The sequence below is a fragment of the Ambystoma mexicanum genome, unplaced genomic scaffold, assembly GCF_040938575.1.
Source record: "Ambystoma mexicanum isolate Mex_15411 unplaced genomic scaffold, UKY_AmexF1_1 Mex_scaf101, whole genome shotgun sequence".
Classification (NCBI taxonomy): Eukaryota; Metazoa; Chordata; class Amphibia; order Caudata; family Ambystomatidae; genus Ambystoma; species Ambystoma mexicanum.
Genome location: NW_027182327.1, coordinates 431,602 through 447,853, shown reverse-complemented (window position 1 = coordinate 447,853; position 16,252 = coordinate 431,602).

Genomic DNA, 16,252 nt, shown 5'->3' with positions numbered 1-16,252 from the left:
ATGTGTCACCTGGGTGCCATGTGGAGCTGCCTCTGACCCTGCGGCCAGGCTGGTGCAGGACACATCCCTGCCACAGTCGGGAGTCGGACGTCCAGCAGGGGTGGCCACCTCAACAACTGCACCCCAGCTGGAGGAGGATGTGCAGGCAGCAGGAGCCAGGGCACAGGAAGCGGCACAGCAGCAGCAACAAGGTGGGAGCCATGATGGCTCGGGGCCTTCATCATTGGAGGGGCAGGCATGGGCCGGAGGGCAGGAGGACCCTGGACGGGAAGTGTCTTCCGTGTTGCAGCGGTTGGGCTAGCAGATAGATGCGGAGTGGCAGCGGGCAGAAGAGGCACGGCTCACGATGGTCAGGACAGAGAACTCCATGCGTAGGGCCCTGAGTCGGGCCGAGTGCCTCGAGGCCATTTGCAGGGACCTGGAGATCCAGATGTCATCGTCCCTGCGAACCCTCGGGCCATGGAAGAGGACCACCTCCGGGACATCGAGCAGGAGTTCGATGATGCCCTGGCCCAGGACATCAACAAGTGAGCCGTTGGACTTGCCCGCTGCCCTTGTAAATAGTTAGTTAGTTAGTATTAGGTTTCCTTTTGTTTTTTCTTTATTTTGGACCGCTTGGACAATGGACCACATTTTTGTATATAGTTTTTTTATTAGGTAGTAGTTTTTGGTAAGTTTCATTTCTTAAGTTGGGCTCATGGACCCTGGATTCTTCAATTGTACATAGTTCTACATTGGATTCATCTTTTTTAATAATTTTTTTGTGTTCACCATGGAGCAAAGGTTTTTAATTTTTATTTTCCCTTGGATTTGATTTTTTGAATTGTGACTTTGGACAACATTTCTTTTTGGATTTCTTTTGCTTATGTTTTCTTGGTTTTCATTATTTATCGGACATGGACCATTTGTTTTGTTATTCCCATTGTTGTGTGTTTAATTTGATTTACGCTCATGTTATCTTTAATATATTTTTTTTTATATTTCCATTTGTTGTATTATCTCATTGGTTTCATGCATGTCATGATATGGGTTTTGACATTCACTTGCACCCATTGCGTGTGTGTGACGGACATGTGTTCATTTACATGCTTGGCATTGGGATTGTATCATGTAATTGGCTTTTCTATGTGGGTGGATGCAATACTTGGGCGAGTCTTTGGCATGTGGAGGCTGGCCATAAGGGCCAGGGATCTAGATTGTGATTACGTATTGGCTGGGGGACATGTGTCGGGGCCTGCTGGCAGGTGCCCCGCACTGCTGGGGGGTGGGGGTGCAGGGGACATGTGTGGGGACCTGCTGGCAGGTGCCCCACACTGCTGGGGAATGGGGGTGCAAGGGGACATGAGTGGGGGCCTGCTGGCAGGTGCCCTGCACTGCTGGGGGGGTGGGTGTGCAAAGGGACATGAGTGGGGGCCTGCTGACAGGTGCCCCGCACTGCTGGGGGGTGGGTGTGCAAGGGGACATGAGTGGGGGCCTGCTGGCAGGTGCCCTGCACTGCTTGGGGGCTTGGGGTTCAAGCGGACATGAGTGGGACATGAGTGGGGGCCTGCTGGCAGATGTCCCGTACTGCTGTGGGGTGGGGGAGCAAGGGGACATGAGTGGGGGCCTGCTGGCAGGTGCCCCGCACTGCTGGGGGTGGGGGTGCAGGGGACATAGTAGGGGCCTGCTGGTAGGTGCCCTGCACTGCTGGGGGGTGGGTGTGCAAGGGGACATGAGTCGGGGCCTGCTGGAAGGTGCCCCGCACTGCTGGGGGGTGGGTGTGCATGGGGACATGAGTGGGGGCCTGCTGGCAGGTGCCCTGCACTGCTTGGGGGGTGGGGGTGCAAGGGGACATGAGTGGGGGCCTGCTGGCAGGTGCCCCGCACTGCTGGGGGTGGGGGTGCAAGAGGACATGAGTGGGGGCCTGCTGGCAGGTGCCCCGCACTGCTGGGGGGTGGGGTGCAAGGGGACATGAGTGGGGGCCTGCTGGCAGGTGCCCTGCACTGCTGGGGGGTGGGTGTGCAAAGGGACATGAGTGGGGGCCTGTTGGCAGGTGCCCTGCACTGGTGGGGGGTGGGTGTGCAAGGGGACATGAGTGAGGGCCTGCTGGCAGGTGCCCTGCACTGCTTGGGGGGTGGGGGTGCAAGGGGACATGAGTGGGGGCCTGCTGGCAGGTGCCCCGCACTGCTGGGGGGTGGGGGTGCAGGGGGACATGAGTGGGGGCCTGCTGGCAGGTGCCCCGCACTGCTGGGGGTTGGGGGTGCAAGGGGACATGAGTGGGGGCCTGCTGGCAGGTGCCCCGGACTGCTTTGGGGGTGGGGGTGCAGGGGGACATGAGTTGGTGATCAGTGGTGCAAGCGGACAGGTGGCTTGGCTGGGGTGCATGGCCATGGTGGATGGGCTGCCTGCGGGACATGACCCGGGGTGCAGGGTAGTCCCCTGTGTTGTGGTCTGCCTGCAGGGGCCTTGGAGGGTATAGAGGGAACACCTGGTAGGACCCACACTGCCAATTCACGTGTAGGACTCCCCGCACACCCCCGAAATTCATGTACCCCGCTCTGACAGCTAAATTGCGTATGAAACTTCCCACGAACCCCTGAAATACACATAACCCACTCGCACAGGGCCTATCGCGTGTGAAACTTCATGCGAACCCCAGGAATATTGGCCCTGTGCGAGCGAGCGGAGTGAAGTTTTACACGCGAAAGGGCCCTGTTCAGTGGAGTATGTGTATTCCTGGGGTTCACATGCAGTTTCACCCGCGATTTCAGCAGGGTACGTGTATATGGGGTTCACGTGAAGTTTCACCCGTGATTTCAACATGGTATGTGTATTACGGGGTTTGCATGAAGTTTCGCCCGCGATTTCAGCAGGGTACGTGTATTCCTGGGGTTCGCGTGACATTTCACCCGCGATTTCAGCAGGGTACGTCTATTACGGGGTTCTTGTGAAGTTTCACACGCGAAAGGGCCCTGGTCGAGGGAGTAAATTAATTTCAGGGGTGCGCAGCAGGTTTTACACGTGAAAGGGCAACGCCCGTGCACAATACGTCACAGACGTGTTTATGCGCTAAGGACCTTTGGTCCAATGATATCGCGTACGTGTGCTGACGTGCTTATGCGCTAAGGGCCTTTCCTCGAATTACATGCTGACGTGCAAGATGTTCATGTGCCAAATCACTCCGTATCAAGCTGGCCACGCGTACACACACAGAAGACCACGCTCCTGCCCAGAAAGCCATTTTCCTGCCCCCAAGAGCCCCGAGCATGCTCCCACCAGCCATCTGCTGCTGCCTGTCTGCCAGCTGCCCATGTGCCCTGCTATTTGGTGCCTGCACGTCAGCCATCTGCAGGGGTCCAGTTGCTGTGTCCACCCCTGCTGGAACAGAAGACTCCCGACTGGGATTCCATCGCTCCACAGCCCAGCCCCAGGACCCAGTTGCCCACACACTCCTGCCTCTGGGGTTGCCATGTCGGGCACATCTCCATCTGGCACCACTGGCAACCCCCAGCCAGAGAGGCAGAGGGCCACCAGCTTCACTGCCACCAAAGTTGGTGTCCTGGTGGAGCATGTCCTGGGGAATTATGATGCCCTCTTCGGAACAAGACGCGCCAACAAGGAAGGATGGACCAGGATCTGGACGGACATCGTGACTGCCATCAACGCGGAGGGGGTGGCAGTCTGCGAATTCCATCATGTCAAGAAGCGCTGGGAGGTCCAGGACCCTCAGCAAGGCCCGGCACCTCGCTGAGGGGGCCGGGTCAGCCTGAACAACATCCAGATGAGGGTCCTGGAACGTGTAGGCCCAGCGCTCCACGCCCAGATCCTTCGGAGGCAGACCCGTCTGGAGTTGAGCGGTAAGTGGCCAAGCATTGCTGTGTGAGACAGGGCATGTTGCAGTGTGCTGGTAGTCTGATACTTGCCTGTATGTATGACATAGGCATGTATGGATGTGTGTGTGCAGGGACATCATGGTCATGCATGTGGGACCAGTTATGTGTGACCCACATGGTAGGTGCATGTGTTTTAATGCAACATGGGGACCTCTATGCAGAATGCACACTGAAAGCATGCCAGTCTCTGTTCCTGGACATGGAGGGGGGGATGAGGAATCGGTGCTGATGTCATATACATGTATGGTGCACATTTGTGTGTGCGCCAGAGAAGTGTGTGTTTGACTTTGAAACGCCATGGATGCATGTGACTTTGAAGGCAACATCTTGGTTTACAGGGGCCCTTGTACATGGGTGTTGATGTTGATTGCAGGCGCCGGGAGTTTTCTGCATGTGTGTTGCATGCATTGACCCATGTGTTGTGGAAGGACAGGATGGAAGTGACATTTGACAGTGCCACTCATGTGTTATTGCTTCCTGTCTAGGGTATTTTGTGCTGTACCCTGATGCTTGTGTTCTATGTCTCCCTCTACGCAGCATCAAGTGAAGAAGAGGGCGGAGACGGCGCTGTGGAAGCAAGCGGCAGGGATGCCTCCACCGGGTGGCGACGCATGGCCCAGCCACCCTCCCAGGAATTCCCATCATCCGGGAGCGAGTGGGCTGGTGCCACGTCTGCCACAACGGCTGTGGCGGAAGGGCCGGGTGAGCCCCCACAGGGGCTTCCAATGGCGGAAGACGGTGTGGAGACATCCAGGTTGGTGGTCTCCACAGAGGAGGAGGAGCCCGCTACTGAGCCGCACATGGGGCCTGGTGGGGGTAGTACCACTAGTGCAAGTGGTGCAGTCCAGGGCCAGGGTCAGGAGGCAGCACAGGTCACTGCGGAGGGGCCTGTGCATGTGGCTGTCCTTGACCCTATGACTGCACCATCATGCACCAGGAGGGAGGCCCTGTCCCAGGCCTGCCCGCAGGTAGGGGAAAGTGCTATATCACCTGCCTCTCCACTACCTGCGGGCGAGGGTTCCCGCGACCGTATGGGATCTGTCCTGGTGGGTGTCGCGTTGTGCATGCGTGTCATTCGTGATGACGTGCGTACTTCATGGGCGGAGAACACACGCCACCACAAAGAGCAGCATCGTGACGTGGCACTGCTGGGAGGGGCCCTTGTCAGTGGGTTCCTAAATGTGACGTGCACTGTGGCGGACCTCTCCTCATCTGTGGAGGTTATGCGCCAGTCGTTCTCCACATCGTCTTCCGGTCCAGATTCCCCCAGGGCCCCCTGTGGACCTGGCCTGACCAACACAGCCAGCTTGGTGGAGATCCCATCCCTGCCACAGTCAGGAGTTGTCGGTCCAGCAGGGGTGGACACCACAACTGGAGACCAGCAGATGGAGGATGTGCAGGCACCATCGGACAGGGCACATGGACAGCAGCAGCAGCAGCAGCAGGAGCAGGCTGTAGGTGGGAGCAATGATGGCTCGGGGCCATCAACATCGGAGGGGCAGGCATCGGCCATAGGGCAGGAGGACCCAGGAATAGAAGTGTCTTCCATGTGGCAGAGGTTGGGCCAGCAGATAGATGCAGAGCGGCAGCGGGCGGAAAAGGCACGGCTCACGATGGTCAGGGCGGAGAACTCCATGCGTAGGGCCTGTGTGGATCTGCTCTGGTGTTAGGTTGAAGGGTGTGGCTCTGATGCAAGGGATTGGGGGCTGCTGGTGTGGTAACGGTGGCTGCACGGGTGGGGCATGCTGGGCCTGTCTCACCCTCCTTCTTCTCCTGTGTATCCTCTGTGGTGGGGGTTGTGGTTGTTGTTGTTGTTGCTGTTGTTGTTGTTGTTGTTGCTGCCTTGCAAGCAGGGCCTCCAGCTCCAGTAATGCTACTATTATTGGTATCATCTTGGTGTGAGAGGGGGTGTGATGTGTGGGTGTGCTCTTTTTGTGCTGTGCCAGACTCCATTGCCTCCACCTGTGCTGATTGTGTTCACCTGTGGCTCCTGGAAACACTGCTCAGGGTTCTTAACACCTTCTCGAAGATGCCGGTATTTACTCCATGCCGGTAAGGTACTTTTCGGGCTTCGGGGGACCGTTATTTGTATGTCTGCATTACTTGGGATCAGATCCGGTTTACGGCATGCCGCTAATATCGGCATGGTGTGTCACGCGTGCGACCCTAGACCGCTATTTACGTCATCGTACTTTGCGGTGCCGTAAATAGCAGTCTGATGGGTCCGAATAACCTGTAGCGGTAAGTGATGCCGGTAATCCTTTACCGGCACTGTTTTTGCCTTACCTTCAACCTCGGAAGGACCCCCTATGCCTCCAACACTTAGCTGTGCACCTGAAGTAGCCCCGTACCATGAGGCGTGGCTTTGCTAGACTGTGCACCCTTACCAACTATGGGGCTGATTCATGGAATTGTTTGCGTCGGAAAACTGGGATTTGTGCGCCATTCTGCCCACAAATCCCTGTTTAACAAATGGGGATTAGCGGGCAGAATGGCGCACAAATCCAATCTATCTCCTATGCTTACCTGTGCACCTGAAGTAGCCCCTGTACCATGAGGAGTGGCTTTGCCAGACTGTCCACCCTTACCAACTATGTCTCCTATGCTTACCTGTGCACCTGAAGTAGCCCCGTACCATGAGGAGTGGCTTTGCCAGACTGTGCACCCTTACCAACTATGTCTCCTATGCTTACCTGTGCACCTGAAGTAGCCCCTGTACCATGAGGAGTGGCTGTGCCAGACTGTGCACCCTTACCAACTATGTCTCCTATGCTTACCTGTGCACCTGAAGTAGCCCCTGTACCACTATGTACGGTCTTGCACTTTGCAGATTGTAATATTGCACTTACTGTAACTAGCACCTATAGGCTTGAGGGTTTTGTGTGCTGATATAAATGTAAAAAATAAAATAAATTAAATGGTTACATACATCTTCACAAGTATTTTGTTCTCTCTATTAATGCATGACAGTGGTCTGTCTGGTAGATCTGCATTGTTGTTCTGTGTTCTGGATTTTATTGGATTTTAGCAGCACAGTGATTAGGGCAGTTTGTGCAATAGTCGCTACGCAGATATCCCTTCCCATTTCCTCCATACTTGCCAGAAGTCTCTGTCGCTCGCCCGCATCCTGGTCCATATGGCAACACTAGAAACTGCAATGGACCAACACAACATGGCAGACCCGTGTTGCTTAGGCATGCCTCCAAGATGGAGGCCACGAGCGTGGTGACGTAGGCCCGGCAAAATGGCTACACAGTGATGACACCGGGAGAAGGCTCACTGTCCACACATGACAGCAAAGGTAAGCCTTTGCGTTGCCACTCAGATTGTTGCCTTGGCGCTTCTTCTGCATTATCTTCCTTGCTTTCTCACTCCTTGCTCCTTAGTCTGCTGGTTTCATTGCCTCCTGCCTTGCTCCCCGTCTAACTCCCATCCTGGTTCCCCTTCCTCCCCTTTCTCTGATGTCTCGGTTTCAGACTCCTCTGTGTCACAGTGCTGCTTTCAGTACCTGCCTCAATTCTCCTGGGACTTCACCGTCCATTTAGGTTTGTTCCGCTGATCTGTATTTTTTCCTGTCTACCCACCCAGAGGCTGAGGTGGCAAGCCAAGGGGACAGATCTCCTTCCCACTCGGTTAAGACCTGTGCACGCTCTAAGGTAAGGCGAGATGATGAGAGCAAGATCTAAGGTAAGGCGAGACGCTGAGAGCAAGTTCTAAGGTAAGATGAGATGCTAAGAGCAAGCTCTAAGGTAAGGCGAGGCGCTGAGAGCAAGGTCTGAGGTAAGGCGAGACGCTGAGAGCAAGTTCTAAGGTAAGATGAGATGCTGAGAGCAAGCTCTAAGGTAAGGCGAGGCGCTGAGAGCAAGGTCTGAGGTAAGGCGAGATGCTGAGAGCAAGCTCTAAGGTAAGGCGAGATGCTGAGAGCAAGGTCTAAGGTAAGGTGAGATGCTGAGATCAGGGTCTAAGGTAAGACGTGATACTGAGAGCAAGGTCTAAGTTAAGACGAGATGATGAGAGCAAGGTCTAAGGTAAGACGAGACGCTGAGAGCAAGGTCTAAGGTAAGACGAGAGGCTGAGAGCAAGGTCTAAGGTAAGGCGAGATGCTGAGAGCAAGGTCTAAGGTAAGGCGAGACACTGACAGCAAGGTCTAAGGTAAGGCAAGACGCTGAGAGCAAATTCTAAGGTGCGATGAGACGCTGTGAGCAAGGTCTAAGGTAAGGCGAGATGCTGAGAGCAAGCTCTAAGGTAAGGCGAGACGCTGAGAGCAAGCTGTAAGGTAAGGCGATACGCTGAGCGCAAGGTCTAAGGTAAGGCGAGACGCTGAGTGCCAGGTCTTCCAGAAATCTGCTTTGGAGCTCTGTCAGGCCAATACCTGTACTCTTCTGGCAGCCGCCAACCAAAAACTGTGGCAGAAATTTAGAAAATCCTGCCTTCTGACAAACAGGCCGCATTCCATTTGGGACTCGCAGAGGTGAGCTGTTTCTCTCAGAACCTCTTGCAATTGGCAGCCGCCCGTGGCAATAGAAAGCCAGTGGTATGTCCACAGAAATGGATATGAGGAGATGAGCCTGTTTATGAGCCACTGAATTTCTCTGTGACATTCTTGATAAAATTGTTTATTTCCTGAGGGCACTGGCTTTTTCAACTGATCTTCAGACACTGACCTTCAGAGGAAGTCAAGCACCCAAACGGCTCACCCCATTTCCGTTTTGGCAAAGCCACTGCAGAAACCATTTTTCTTCCCCCCAAAGAACCTGGGAAGTAGAGTAGATTTTGCTCTTTTGGGGGCCTAGAAGGTTTCCCAGAGGGGCAGTTCAGTGTGGAGGATCAGAAAAAGGACGTGGACAATGAGAGGAAATTTTTACCAAATAGTTTATTTCAAGAAATTTAAAGCCTATCTGTCCCTATTGCTAGGGGGTCTCCCCTACCTCTTTTACTAACTAAGTGCTCGTCAGTCGGAGTGAATGTCCAAAAGAAGTTTATTTGCTGTCCACATCTAACCTAACTGACCTTACCACTATTACAATTATGCCAAACAGAGGGTGGTCTGGGAAACTCTCGATTCTCAACCAAGTTTTTAGCTTACTGTTCTTTTCACAGAGAAGAAATGTCCCCATATCAGCCTTTGTCCTGCCCAGGGACAGTCTAGCACCGAAATGCTAGGCAATTCTCATCTGAACAAGAGTACCACAGCAACCCCATACATTTGTTTCAGCCTAGTTGGGCATCATCAGTGGGGTGAAGCTGTGCCTCTCATAGGAGCAGTGAGCAAGGGGTCCACGTCTGGATTCCCCTGGTAACTTAGGGTGAGACCCAAAGTTACTTGGTATGCAAAACAGGGGGGGGTATGGGAAACTCTCTACCAACAGAACACAGCCCATTGACTTGTTCTTGGGTGGATGGCTCCTGGGAGAGTCTCAACCAAGACTTTAGCTCGCTGTTCTTTTCACAGAGAAGAAATGTCCCTGCATATCAGTCTTTGTCCTGCCCTGGGGCAGTCCAGCACCAAAATGCTAGGCAATTATCCTCTGAACAAGAGTACCACAGCAACCCCATACACCTGTTTCAGCCAAGTTGGGCATCATCAGTGAGGTGAAGCTGTGCCTATCTAAGAGCAGCGAGCAAGGGGCCCACATCTGGATTCCCCTTGTAACTTAGTGTGAAACCCAATGTTACCTGGGAAACTCTCCACCAGAAGAACACAACCCATTGACTTGTTCTTGGGTGGATGTTCCCTGTGAGAGTCTCAACCAAGTCTTTAGCTCACTGTTCTTTTCACAGAGAAGACATTTCCCTGCATATCAGTCTTTGTCATGCCCAGGGGCAGTCCAGCACCGAAATGCTAGGCAATTCTCCTCTGAAGTCCTTATTCAAGTGGCAACACTGTTGAAAGATGCTTATATTATGTTCATAATAAACATCTATTGGGGCAGATCTCAGTTAACATCTGACCACTTCTTTCAATACATAGAAACAGTTCTTGATAATCTATCCACGGAACGGAACATTGATTTTATTCTGATTGTAGGTGATTTGCATTTACACTTAATACCAAGTTTGGCTACAAAACTCAAAGTGGAAGGGATGAGATGGTGCTTTTTGATGGAGGACAGGCAATATGTCATGTTAAATGGCGTAATTGAGGGTGACAACCCTGCAAATAATACATGGCCTAGAGGCCAACAAAGAGCTACCATTGATTATATTTTCACTAATTGTGAATTCTTAAATGTAGTTCAATCCTTGAGTATAAAACCTAGTGATGCGAGTGATCATTGCCAGCTGTGGCATTGGATGCTTTTGCATAACAAGGAAATGAAAGATCATTACAGAGGACAGGTCATAGCAAATAATGGCAGAAATCGTGTACAGTGGACAGAGACTTCATTAATTCATTAACAATGCATCGAGGTAGGAATTATGGCTCCATGATGCAAAAATATATTCAAGTTAAATCTACCATCCTAGGTCATAATTATAAAGATCTTTGTGTTTTTGATTGTGCAATCAAAGATCGAAGTCTATCTTAAGACGACAAATCCGTCAGGTGAATCATCTTTCATTACCAGAGAGATTTATGCCAATAAGGCATTTAAAATCAGCCTTTAAAAACTGGCAGTATGGTAGGAAAGCCTTATGCTACCAACAGGACAGTGAACAAATGTTGGGTAAAATGGCCTTAAAGTCGTCAGCCTAAATGTGGGGGTTATTAAATTAAGTTACCTTTAAATCACAGATCTCCGTACAAACAAAGCCTATCCCAGAAAAATCATGGTGTAATTACTACCAAGCTGTTTATCAATCCCCCGGCCTGATTATCACATTTCGTTAAGTAGTGCCAATTGGAATCACACAGTGATGTTTGATCATGAAGATCTACGTCATTACATCTCCAAACTGAGTGCATCCCGTGCATTGGGACCTGATGGCCTTGGCAATAGCATGCTGAAAAAACACCCTGAGATATGCACATCTATTCTTAATAAAATCTTGAACCAAGTATTAGAATCAGGAGTGATACTGTCGTCATGGAGGAGGTCAGTTATAATGCCACTGTTTAATAAAGGTAATAGGATGGACCCAAGTTCATATAGGTCTATATCTCTATTAGACTGTCCGGGCTCGCCGGATTTTAAGAGACTTTAACCATTGGCTATCAAATAAGAATCCAAGAGACCCACATCAAACGGGCTTTCTTGCTGGTCTTGGCACCAGCATTAACCTACTTACCATAAACACAATCATAGCCAAGTACCATCAGATAAAGCAACCATCGTATGCAGCATTCCTCGACTTTAGATCTGCGCTCAACTTGGTACCAAGAGAACTACTATTCAGGAAACTAATGAGCCATGATTGTCCATGGCATACACTAAAGTGGCTAATGGAATTCCTTAAAGACACAATGGGCCTCATTACGAGTTTTTAGGTAGCCATGGAGCTATCAGCTCCATGGCTGCCTCCAAACCGGGCTCCATTACCGGGTTCCTGCAATGGGAATTTACCTGGTCATTCTGACATAGGAGGACCCGGTAAGTCCTTCTTGCAGGAACCATTCCCCATTCCCATTTGAGCCCCTATAGGGTTCAATGGGAATGGGGAGGGAGGTAACAACCGGCACATTTCAAGTGTCACGTTGTTATCTCCCTCTTCCCCTTGCTGGACCCGGAAAAGACGTCTGGTTTTACCAGACATCTGACCGGGTCCCGCAAAGGAAACCTCGTAATCAGCCCTGACGGAATGAAGGGGGCCGGTCCCGTACCGGCCCCCTTCATTCCGTCAGCGCAAGGGTTGTAATGAGGCCCAATGATTCAAGTAAGATTGAATTATGATGGCTTGCTATCAGACCCAATACCGATATCTAGGGGGCTGAAGCAGGGTTTTATACTTGCTTCAGCCCTCTTCAAATACTTCATATCAGACATGTGTTTAGGGTTTGCAAACATTATAACAGATTCCCCTCAGCTGTATAGAAGTGACCTTCAAATAAGAAAACCTAAGTTTGTGATTGGGGACTTCAAGTCCAATAATCCTCTAAGTACTGGGACGAGGAAGAGGACTGAAGAGGTGCAGTAATGACTCACACCTGAGGGAGACTGAGAGGCTTAAAAGGCCCCCTCAGGGGCAGGTCAGGAGAAGGAGGAAAGGGGAGAGGAGCAGTAGGAAGCAGAAGTATAGTGGTTGGTGCAGGAAGGCCAAGCAGAAGCTGGAGGAGAGAGAAGACACCAGAGAGTAACTGCCGAACCTGAGAGCGGATGTGCCTCTCAAATCCTGAAGTGCAGAGGTTGTGCAGTAGAAAGCATTCAAGAGGGAATCTTTCCTCTCTGATGACCTAATCTGCAGAGGCTGTGAAGCGGGAAGTGAAGACAAGGGACGTTTTCCCTTCCCGGAGGCCATATCAGGTGGCTGACATGCACTAGAGGTAGTCTCTGGTGGCTGGCGTGCACCAGAGAACCTCAGGAGCAACAAGGGCTCCAGTTGCAGGTGGCACGGGTGGTGGCGGACTGAAAGAAGAGGTTTGCAGAGGAGCCACAAGAAGGGAAATCCTGCAAGCTGTGAGAGGAAGAGAAGAGCACATCATACCCGGTGAGTTCACAGCTTGTTTGTGACCCTGGAGAGCTCCTTCCCCGCTGGAGTATGCAAAGGCAGGCGTTCGGCGAGTGAGGGACACTTGCGTGTGAATGCAAGTGACTTGAAAAGCACTTTTGAATCTTGTGCTACTGAAATGCAGAAAAAGCATCACTCACAAGTGAGCGAGACATTCCGAGAGTAATCTTGAATACCCAAGTAATGAAAAGCAGCAAAACCCCTTATAAGAAAGCCAAAATACTGTACATTTACAGGTTCGAGTCTGTGGAAAAACCTACAATCCAAATGGGCACCAATGCTAAAAGTGAACACCTAAAACCATTGCCCGAGCCAAGAGAGAGCCAAATCAAGGCAGTTCCAATCTAGTAGGCATTGCCAACAGTGGCAAGGGGCTATTGGAAGATTTATTCGCAGTGAAACCTGTTGTCCATACTTTGCACAACCCGTGGTGAAAGTTGGTATAAACTCACATTCCCTGAGTCAAGGGGAGAGAAGTAAAAGACCCTTTTCCTGTCCGTAACTGGTTACTGGTGTAATGGGGGAAACAAGAGTGGTCAAAAGGCTGCCCTTCGGGGAAAAGGGATCCAGAAGGAGAAGAGCATTATTCTTCCGAAGTGCGTGAAAGAGCACCCATGTAAATCTTGATTTCCCTGAAGAGTTGTTGGGAGTTTAGAAGCTGTAATTTGTTGAATATTATGAAGATGTGGTGAAGCATATATTATAATAATAATAATATTATCAAGTGATATTATCCCCAAAAGCACTGGTTGTGGAATGGTGTTGGAGCAGGAGAGCAAACTGTTGGAGAAGTGGACCTGGCATAGGAGTAAACCAGGTGAAAGTTGAAGAAGTGCTTAAAAGGGGTGCACTGACAAAGACAGTTCATATTCATCCATACCAAGACGCAATTTGTGTTGATTGTGGTGCTAAAGGCATTTGTGGCAAGTCATCCTGACCAAGACGCAGTTCGTGTTGATTGTGTTGCTAAAGGTATTTGTGGCAAATCATCCTGACCAAGACGCAATTTGTGTCGATTGTGGTGCTAAAGGCATCTGTGGCAACTCATCCTGACCAAGACACAATTTGTGTTGATTGTGGTGCTAAAGGCATTTGTGAAAAATCATCCTGACCAAGACGCAATTTGTGTTGATTGTGGTGCTAAAGGCATTTGTGAAAAATCATCCTGACCAAGACGCAATTTGTGTTGATTGTGGTGCTAAAGGTATTTGTGGCAAATCATCCTGACCAAGACGCAGTTCGTGTTGATTGTGTTGCTAAAGGTATTTGTGGCAAATCATCCTAAGACGCAGTTTGTGTTGATTGTGTTGCTAAAGGCATCTGTGGCAAATCATCCTGACCAAGACACAATTTGTGTTGATTGTGTTGCTAAAGGCATTTGTGAAAAATCATCCTGACCAAGACGCAGTTTGTGTTGATTGTGTTGCTAAAGGCATATGTGGAAAATCATCCTGACCAAGACGCAGTTTGTGTTGATTGTGTTGCAAAAGGGATTTGTGGCAAATCATCCTGACCAAGACGCAGTTTGTGTTGATTGTGGTGCTAAAGGCATTTGTGGCAAATCATCCTAAGACGCAGTTTGTGTTGATTGTGGTGCTAAAGGCATTTGTGGCAAATCATCCTAAGACGCAGTTTGTGTTCATTGTGTTGCTAAAGGCATTTGTGGCAAATCATCCTAAGACGCAGTTTGTGTTGATTGTGTTGCTAAAGGCATTTGTGGCAAATCATCCTAAGACGCAGTTTGTGTTCATTGTGTTGCTAAAGGTATTTGTGGCAAATCATCCTAAGACGCAGTTTGTGTTGATTGTGGTGCTAAAGGCATTTGTGGCAAATCATCCTAAGACGCAGTTTGTGTTGATTGTGGTGCTAAAGGCATTTGTGGCAAATCATCCTAAGACGCAGTTTGTGTTCATTGTGTTGCTAAAGGCATTTGTGGCAAATCATCCTAAGACGCAGTTTGTGTTGATTGTGTTGCTAAAGGCATTTGTGGCAAATCATCCTAAGACGCAGTTTGTGTTCATTGTGTTGCTAAAGGCATTTGTGGCAAATCATCCTAAGACGCAGTTCGTGTTGATTGTGTTGCTAAAGGGATTTGTGGCAAATCATCCTAAGACGCAGTTTGTGTTGATTGTGTTGCTAAAAGCATTTGTGGCAAATCATCCTGACCAAGACGCAGTTTGTGTTGATTGTGTTGCTAAAGGCATTTGTGGCAAATCATCCTAAGACGCAGTTTGTGTTCATTGGGTTGCTAAAGGCATTTGTGGCAAATCATCCTAAGACGCAGTTTGTGTTGATTGTGTTGCTAAAGGTATTTGTGGCAAATCATCCTAAGACGCAGTTTGTGTTGATTGTGTTGCTAAAGGTATTTGTGGCAAATCATCCTAAGATGCAGTTTGTGTTGATTGTGGTGCTAAAGGCATTTGTGGCAAATCATCCTAAGACACAATTTGTGTTGATTGTGGTGCTAAAGGCATTTGTGGCAAATCATCCTAAGACGCAGTTTGTGTTGATTGTGGTACTAAAGGCATTTGTGGCAATTCATCCTAAGACGCAGTTTGTGTTGATTGTGGTGCTAAAGGTATTTGTGGCAAATCATCCCAAGACGCAGTTTGTGTTGATTGTGGTGCTAAAGGGATTTGTGGCAAATCATCCTGACCAAGACGCAGTTTGTGTTGATTGTGTTGCTAAAAGCATTTGTGGCAAATCATCCCAAGACGCAGTTCGTGTTGATTGTGGTGCTAAAGGGATTTGTGGCAAATCATCCTGACCAAGACGCAGTTTGTGTTGATTGTGTTGCTGAAGGCATATGTGGAAAATCATCCTGACCAAGACGCAGTTTGTGTTGATTGTGGTGCTAAAGGCATTTTTGGCAAATCATCCTGACCAAGACGCAGTTTGTGTTGATTGTGGTGCTAAAGGCATTTGTGGCAAATCATCCTAAGACGCAGTTTGTGTTGATTGTGTTGCTAAAGGCATTTTTGGCAAATCATCCTGACCAAGACGCAGTTTGTGTTGATTGTGTTGCTAAAGGCATTTGTGGCAAATCATCCTGACCAAGACAATGATTGTTGCTGTTGATGAACCAAGAACCTGCTCAAGGAATGGAAAGCACCTTCTTTCTTACAAGAATGGTTTCAGCCGTAAAGAGAAAAGAGAAGAAGATCATGAATTATAATAGCTTCTTCTGTTCAGGACTAAAAAGGAGAAAGGAAAGCACTAGAAGTCAGTATAGAAACTGTTCAAATATATTTTTAGGTTGAAGTTGTGGGGCGGCCTGAAGATAGTTTGGTCTTCTCCATAGCGACGTTCAGGAGTTTTGCCGTCGCTATTGACCATCTCGTTTGGGCTCCTGTGATGGTCCACCATGTTTCTTCATCCTGGACAAAAGAGTTTAGGAGCAGAGGGCTGAAAAAAGCTTTCCTTTCTTGGTTCAGTGCAGGGCAACCCACCAGAAGTGCCTGATCAATTCTGTATTTTGAGGGTCTTTGCAGAGTCTACAGGCTTTCTCTTTACTAGCTGTCCTGATTGCTAACATTTCCTGGGTAGGTAGCAGGTTACGCCGTGCTTTCAGTAAGGTTTTCATTAAGGGTTTGCTCGGGTATTTGGCACAGTATGTCATGGGTTCCTTCAGTTTATTAAAGGTCGGTGGCAAATGACTTAGTAGTTTGTTTGCAACTGCTTTCTCATTTGTGTTTATCCAATCTAAAGATTCAATTTTTTATTTGATTCTTAATGTGTTTTGCAGCAGTTCTTCTGAGCAGGCGATCTCCCAT